This window comes from Crocodylus porosus, unplaced genomic scaffold (genome assembly GCF_001723895.1).
Source record: "Crocodylus porosus isolate Cpor-Errol unplaced genomic scaffold, CroPor_comp1, whole genome shotgun sequence".
NCBI classification, from domain to species: Eukaryota; Metazoa; Chordata; order Crocodylia; family Crocodylidae; genus Crocodylus; species Crocodylus porosus.
Genome location: NW_017728886.1, coordinates 224011278 through 224020118, shown reverse-complemented (window position 1 = coordinate 224020118; position 8841 = coordinate 224011278).

The window sequence follows — 8841 nt, the reverse complement described above, 5'->3', positions numbered from 1 at the left end:
ACATTCCCAGTACAAGTGACATGGAATGAAGGGAGGTCTTTAAAAAATAATGCTAATAATATATCATCTCTAAGGTCACACTTGCATGTGAAAAGCATCCAGAAACTTAGCATATAAGATGCTAACATTAGTCTTGGTGTTACAAAACTACAGTCACCTGGAAAGTATAATACAACAGCACAGACGGATACACATATTCTGTACTGCATAAGATGGGGTGTAGCCTGGCAAAGGTTTTAGTTACATGTTAATTATAGATATACTCTTGTGTGAAACTAGATTCCGTTTCAGGACAACAGTGTAGTTCAAAAGCTGCTTGGAAGAAATGCCACATAGTAGCCTCTTCAACTGCCTTTTTAGCAGTACTTGCAAAGCCTTTCACTGAACTCAATGGCACTTATCTGTGCATGTTTGGATGTAATACTATAACTCTGAAGGCCACATGTAACCAATTCCAAAACGTTGGGAATATTTAAGGCAGCAATAGATAGAACGGCTTTCTGGTTAACAATAGCTATGCTTAATCTCTGCCTATTTTCCAAACAGATTTTAACATGTCAACACCTTCAGGGACTCATTTCCCAAACAGGAAGAACAACAGTGGAGGAGGGCAGCATATAGAGCCTCTGTCATGGGTAGGAATGGTTCTGAAAAACTGCCCATTTTTGAGGAATGGCGGTTACAAAGAGCTCCTGATATGCAGGGAATGGACAACCCTGGCACAGACTGGAAAGGAGAAATGAGTGAAGAGGCATGTTCAGAGAAGGGGGAATGTAAGTATGTTTAGCCGATAGAATAAAGAAGGAGAATAAGGGACAACGGTACAAGGAGACATAGGAAAGAATGAAGAGAGAAGGCGAAGATAAGGCAGAGTGCCACAGCCATTGGGGAAAGGGTAATGGAGGGGGCTTGTGAGAGGAAGGGTGGATTTGAGAAAACACACAGCCTCTGGTACAGTGGAAAGAATGGGGAGTGCAAGGAAGACAGAATGGCATAGGGGACCTTGCAAGAGTAGCGGGGCACATAGTGCCCTTAGCACATCACTTCTCAGCCATTTTGGACTCAAAACACCCCTTGGAAAATGCCAGTTCTTTGTTTTCACCCATTTTTTGACTACGGGAAAATAAAAGCAATATTTGTGTTGCAAGGAGAATAGAATATTTTAACACTATGGATTTTTATTTGAAATCTCTGGGTTGTTTTATGAACCATGCTTGTAATCCTCACAGTGCTAACACTGCATGGCATCCCACTGCACCCTTGAAAGGATCTCAAGACACACAAGGCTGCAGCTGCACCCTGGTTAAGAATCACTCCCCTAGTACAAGGGAAGGATTGTGGAGGTTGCAGAGTCCTGGAAATACAGGGGAAAGGGTGGGTGGCACGTAGATTGCTTGTGGGGGGTAGGAGAATCGAAAGAGCCCCTGGTGGATGCAATGAGCTTGGCCTACAGAAGCAACAAAGTGTATCCTTAGTTCCTAAGGAATGGTCCATTCAAAATGGGATCTGTCACCTAAATGCAAGGTTAAAGGAGAAGAGCCAGTGCTAACTAACATGGCATGGATAGATTTTCATTGCATATCCAATTTTCTCTTGTAACTGAGATGTACTAGGTTTAAGGGACTTGCCTAGGATATGGATACCTACGCTGTAAGTCCCACTCAGTCTGAGTGGGGTTTGTGTCCACATCTATCAATTCCAGGAAAAGTTCCTTAACACCAGGCTATAGACTAAGATGGACTAAGACAATCCTCCATCCCTACTGCTGAAATTGGGCCACTGAACAGAAGGGAATACAAGAGGCATGGGGCCAAAGGAAAGTAAGCAAGAGGGAGCATGACTCTGTCTTTGTGAAGATGGCACTCCTGATAGGGAGGGAGTCCTGAGTTCTGGTTCCACTCCCAATGATGTTTAGGTAATTTATCCAAAAATCCAAGGCCAATTTTTGCAAAACTGATTAGCCCCGAAACTGTAACAGTCGTAGGAAGCCAGATTTAGATGGTAGTATCAACGCCCCTATGACCTGAGATAGCTTCCTTTATTGTGTATTCTGGTGCTGGAGGGCTGGAATGAACTCATACAGCTCCATGTGTAGCAAAACCCCCAGTTCTTCTTTTTTTATTTATTTTAAAATGCATTCCCCCCCAACCATTTCTGACTTTTTCTTTCCCTCTCTATTCCCTATAGATAAGTATAAATAAGCTAAGATATAGGATAAGCTTTAGCATTTTATTTTGGGTAGTAAGTTTTATTTTTCTCTCCCCTCTTTGCAAATAAGTTCCCTGCTATTTTGATATTGATACCCACTGTTTTATAAGTGATAATTATTATGTTTGTACTGCTTTTATATTGTGTGGTTACTGTTTTAGGCCTATATATGTAAGTTAGTGTAAGTCATGTCAAGTTTTCAATTTGTATGTCAAGTCTCCATCTTGTGTCCTCTGCCTGGGGCATCCCCTGTGTTGCAACTGTATGAGTCACGTATCCCTCCCATGTAAACTGGTTCCCCAGTGAATGAGTGTGATTGGGAATGATTGAAATACAATGGTAGCAGATATCTACTGAATGGCCTGTAATGACTGGGCCATCACCTCACATTGATTCATCCAGGAACTACAGACCTCACAGAGGAACAGAGACAAGAACCCAGCATTTGAAAGACAAAAGACCCTGCAGAATGAGCAACTCTACCATTGTAACCCACCATTACAGACACCCGAAACTGCACATTCCTGCATGAAGCACACATGCTCAGTACACTAGGGGCTGACCCTTGCCTGGTCATGCCTCCTGTCACTAGGGTCACACAAGGTCTGCCCCTAAAAAGGAGCAGTGAAGCCAGACCCAGTGGGACGCCCTCTCCATCTGGACCAGCACCATGCTACACCACCTATCCACCCAGAGGCCCTGCCGGCACCCCCCCTCTGGACAACACCTACTGGTCAAGGACTCCTTTCCAGCCTGGATAGGTAGCTATCACCTCCCACCCCCTCTTCAACCAAGGACTTGGGCTCTGCTTCTCTTCCCTAACTGGACTCCAACCCTTCCACTGAGTCTCTATCTCCTGCTGCCATTGTGAGTGCTAATGTGTGTGTGTGCTTGCATGTGTTTGCGTGTGTGTGTGTGTGAATCAATAACTTCATGGGGCTGTACAGTGTGTTGTCTGTTTAATAAAACTGTTATTTGGACCCCAAAGTTGGGTTTTGCTTTACTATGGTTTGCCCCTGCTCCACTCTCTGCTCCTTGCCCCTCTAACTTCTGTCTCATTTCTCCCTCTCCTGCTTCTGGCTCACTGCCACCTTCAACACCTGTCCTGAGCTCCTCTCTGCCTCCAACCCCCACTGTTTCTTTGCCACTGTCTTATCCCCACTCCCTTTTCCTTTTCCCCTGAGCAACCAGGTTTCTGTCTCAGTTTCTTTCCTGGCTGTTTCCTCCTTGCCACCACTTATCTGCACCCCCCAATATCTCAGCTGTTTGCATCAGTTTCCAGCCCCACCCTACCTTAAGTAAACCCTAGCCTCAGTTCCTCAGCCAGCTTCTCTGTAGTCCACTGGTTCTAATCCCAGTTCTGGCAACTTTTACTCCCTACACTTTAACTCTCTCTCTCTCTCTCACCTGAACCTTCCCCTAAGTATCCCAGATATCCCAAGCACACACATACACACTGTACCATCCTAGTTAGGAACTTACCTATGTGTAGGTGGGTTTTATGTGTGTGAACTGGTGAGTGTGTGTGTGTGTATATATATGTCATTGTGTGCATGATATACGCATTAGTAATCTGTGTCTAACTTTTGGGGTGTATAGTGTATGTGCTTGAATTGGTGATAGGTATGCATGTGCCTAGGCTGGTTTGGATGTATATGTGCCTGAGTTGGTAGTGTGTGTGTGTATATGTGCAACTGTGTCACACACTCCTGTCTAACAGCACAATATTGAGATCCTGAGAATTGGCCTGACCTCACAGGGCAACACATGAAGGTGTCCTTCCTTATATGAGAATTCTGGAGATGCTGCTGGTTACTGCAGGGCTTCATAACTACGTCCCCATCACATAATGCTATCTGAATCAGACATACTGGTCTACATAGGGGCATTTGCAGCCATACCACAACATCAAGTGCCTCAACTATACTGTGCTATCATGGCTGTACTCCACTTTTGAGACCAACAGTTGCTATCTTTTGAAAGACAGAAATTGTTGCCAAAATATCTGATACCATAAAGCATGCCACCTTTCTATATCCTATATCTGAAAGTGAGAGAAACTCTCCTTTTGGTGCTGAATCTCTGGCTTAGCTCCACCTGCAAAAGGTAAAAGTAAGTAGTGTGCAGAGTTGGAAGCGTCCCAGGTAGACATATTTGTGGGCTAAGAACTCTCCTGGCACAGTGGTGAAAGGAGGACTGGACAAGATTTCGCATAAATCATAGCTACCCTTAAAGCAGCTGCAGCTAGCTCCAGCTATCCCACCATGATCCCTGGGATATGCACCTATATAGATTATGCACATATACCCATAAGGACTATCCTAGCATAGGCATGTGCAACTCACATGTATGTGTGTTCCCAAGCACAAGATTATGGATGCAGGTTCACTCTGCAGAACAGACATACCCTAAAAGGCAAAAAGAAAAGCTTTTCCTCTGTGGATATATGATAAAATTAGCATAGTCATAAAGAAACAAGAATTATTTATTCATAAGTCCAGTGAAATATTACCAAGTTAATACATACAGGGCTTCTACAGCACACACTTTCTGTCCATATAAGACAACTTTCAGATTTGATACACTGAACTGCATAATCTCTGTAAATATGTAACTATCACGGTTTTGTCATAGTGATTCACTTGCATGGCATGCACAGTGAAGTCCACATCTATTCAAGAATGAAAATCTGAGCTGGGCTATTTACTTTTTATAAATTCTGGTAGTCTGACTCAAAATAACCTAGGGATGAAAATCTGATCTAAACTATTTGCTTTTATGCCTGCTTTTAAATTCTATGGACTGAGATTGTCAATTTTTCTTGACCACAGTATAGCTTTATGTTTGACTTTGATTTTGAATGCTAAAGGCTAACAGGTTTTAACCAAACAACAGAATCTCTAGTGGAGGCTAGAAAGACTAATGAGATATGGAGCCAGAGAGTCTGTCCTAGCACATCAATAATGCTATCCATGTGGAAATATAGGGTAACGTCCTATTTTGCCATATATTTAGCTAACGCAGCAGATTAGAAAAAATGCCTTTTCTGGATACCTTAAGAGAACGAACTCGTGATAGGTCAGACAGGCAGAGTACCCCAACAAGAAAACAGAAGATAAATATGGCTCTGGCCATGGTCTAAACCAGTGATCACCAACCTTTTTAAGTACCAGATCACTTTTTGAATTAAAGTGCAACCCAGGCTCTACCACATGCCACCCCCCTCCCTCCCACCCAGCAGGTCAGTCTGTGGAGGAGGGAAGTGGGAGGGGGGAGAAGCAGATCGAGGCCCCTGTGGTGAGGGAGGGAGTGGGGCAGAGGCAAGGGAAGGGGCAGGGGCTGGGTTGAGTGGGGACCTAGTCAGACCGGGTGGTGGGATGATTGGAGCTTGGGAGGCATGGAGGAGCTCCCGCCACTGCACACACCCCAGCAGAGGCCCGGGGGACACATGCCACCACTAATCTGTGCGTGGGATGGAGGCGCACTGGTGCCACTCTACACTGGACTTTGCACCCTGAGCCCTGCTGCAGCTGCCCCAGGAGCAGCGTGACACCACGTGTGTCCCACCATTGGACTGAGCCGTGCCCCCTGCCTGCCTCGTGATAGGACGTAGAGCCTCTGACAGTTGATCTCAGTCTGGGGGAGATGCACATTCAGCCCCCACAGACAGATCAACTGTCAGAGGCTTCATGATTGACCAGTTGATTGTAATTGGTTGGTGACTACTGACCTAGATCTTTAGTGGGAGGCTACCAGCAGCTTGTTAATCTCTTATGAGCTTGTTACAACCGTATTATGATGGGAAGATAAGGAAACTCTCCTTAGAGAAAATGACACTCCCTACATATATTCCCTATGACCAAGGAACATCATGTAAGAGATTCTATATGTGCTCCCAGTCCATGAGGCACCCCCATGCATATAAAATATATATGCCTTTAACAAGTTAATCCCCTTTGAGATACTGAGACATCTGATAAGCTTGCCTTGTAAGACAGCCATTCCTTATGAACCCTTTCATGATAGTCAGCTTCCATGGCATGTTTGTGTTGTTAGACATTAAAACCTTTTCCAAGCACAGTCCAACATTTTATTCTGTGCCTTCCAATACTTCCACCTAGAATCTCACCTTTCTCCCTCTCTCTCCAATATTCCGCTGTTTGTTTCACAGGGAACCAAAAACCTTCCATCATTACCAAGTGGCCATTAGTTCCATATAAGAAAGCTAAAACTATAACTGTACTGAACTAGTACATATGAACTGGAAAAAACTAAAGTAAGTAAGACTAGTAACAATATTTTAATTCCATTTCCTGTTCCAATATTCAAAGTATAAAGTATGACCAGACAAACTACCAAAATATGTGGAGAAGAAGAATAAATGTTAGCGGCAGTTCTTGCCCTCCACTGACATCAATGGCAATTTTAACATTACATTTAAAGAAAATAAAACAAAATTACACTAGTGCCACCTTTAGATCCTGGACCCAGCATGGTATAATAAATATCTCCTTTTTCAGTAGTATTCAGAATGGATCAGTGCATTCTCCAAGTACAAATGGACATATAATTCTAAATATTTTCTACAAATATTAGTGCTGAAAGATTTCCTGTGCTTGTATTTACTATAATGTCAGGGGCTGACTTGGACGTGGGAGAGAAGGGGGTGGAAATCAATGTTTGGGGGTTAAGGATACAAGGCCAGAAAACCAGAGCTGAGGGTCACAATACCAGGTATCCAAGAGCCAGAGCCAAGGGTCACAAACCTGGTAGCAGTCAAAGTCTGATGTATCAAGCCAGGAGTCAAAATGGGTTTGGATTCATGTTCAAGGCGTGCTGATGGGCAAACTGGTAAGTCTAAGTCTGGAAAAATGAGTAACAGGGAGGACAAGTACAGAGCAATCCAGGGCAGGAGCAGGTAGGTATAGGGGCAGGGGCAAGCAGGAATTAAGTAATGATTTAGGTAAGAGTGAGGCACAGGTTCAAGCTAGGCTAAGCAAGGTTCAGGCAGGAACTAGGCAGGAGCAAGGCACAGGTTGGGGTAGAAGAGGGGCAGCAGGAACCAGGATAGGACACAAGAAAACCAAGGCTCAGGAACCAGCACTAGGAGCAGGGGACTAGGACTAGGAACCAAGAGCTCTGGGACTAGAGCCTTCTTGATTGAGAGCCCACCAAGCTGCTACTTTTACACCCCCAAGGGGATTTAGGCAGGGCCAGTTGAGTGCTTATCTGCCTGCTTCCTGACATATACTCCCTTGCTTGGTCTAACTTATCAACAGTCAGCCCTTGGATATGTCATTATAGACATGCTGTTAGCTATTTGGCCTATAGTCTTCAAGCAAAAACTACTAATTTTCTCAGAGGGGTATTTTAGGAAAATAAACATAAGCCACGTCTTCACTTTGCAAATACATGCTGCACAAAGAATCAGGATGTAGCTTGTAAATCTCTCTCTAGATTCTGCAGGAGACTTGCACCCCTCTAATGGCTTCCTCAGATGCCCTCTGTGGTATTCTTCTCAACACCTAGAGATCCCACAGGGAGCTCTCAAGCTTCTCTCTCTGCTGCAGACGTCTCCTTCTGTCCAAACTTAAATCTAGGGCTGCCATCCAGTTGTGGAGGTCTAACCATCAGTTCAATACTGAGACAGATCTCTTAATTTTCATTAAGGAGAGAAGAGGAAGCAATCTCAGGCTAATAGCAAGACCGGGAGCCTATGGAGAGGATTGGGAGTGGCGGTAGAAGACAAGGGGGACAACAAAATGAGGATATAGAACAGGGAATGGGACAAAAGAGGGCAAACTAGGAAGACAAATGGAAGGAGGAGAAGAATAAGAGGCCCCATCTCTCTCCCCTACGTTTTCTTCTTTTTTCTCCACATCCAATACTCTTCTAGATTCTCCCACTCCAACGCTCACGTTTGCATGATCCTCGCCTCCTTATACTATCCTGGTCCCCATTGGCTGTCCAGATTCCTGCCCCAGTTCCTTTGTTTCTGAAGTATGTATGTTTCCTATACCTCCAGCTGCTGATCTCTCTCCCAGACAAGAGTGAGAAGTTAAATGGTATTTTCATTGTTAAAAATAATTCACATATGGCATTGAGCACACAGCTATTTGCTAAAAGGAACAGGGGAGTCAGGTGGAAGGAATGGAATAGAGAGGAAAGAAGATAAAGGTGAAGACCATGAAGATCAGGTGAGGAAAGAAGATAAAGTAGGACCATGAAGTAGGCTAAAGGAAGTCCATAGTGTTTTAAGAACTATGGGGATCGAATCAGAATTTAAATGAAGAATAATGATAATGATGTGAGGAATGACCCCATTCCACCCCAAATTGTACATGTCCACTGAAAGTATTACGAATGCATTTTCTTCAGAATGTTATGGAGTTAAGCGGTATAGAAAATAACATGAACTTGTCTGTGATGGCCAGAACCAAAGAAATTAATAAGCAATAAATATGTGCTTCTTGGAGGCGTTTGGAACTTTTGTCTAATATGAAGCTTGTATTTTTGTAACCTGCAAATGTAACTTGTAACTGTTTGTGGAAATGACTAGGCCTCAAAGACAAAGCTCTAGCTGTGAAATTAGCTGACCTAATAGTTCTTTCTCGCTCAGAATTTAGCCTTGAT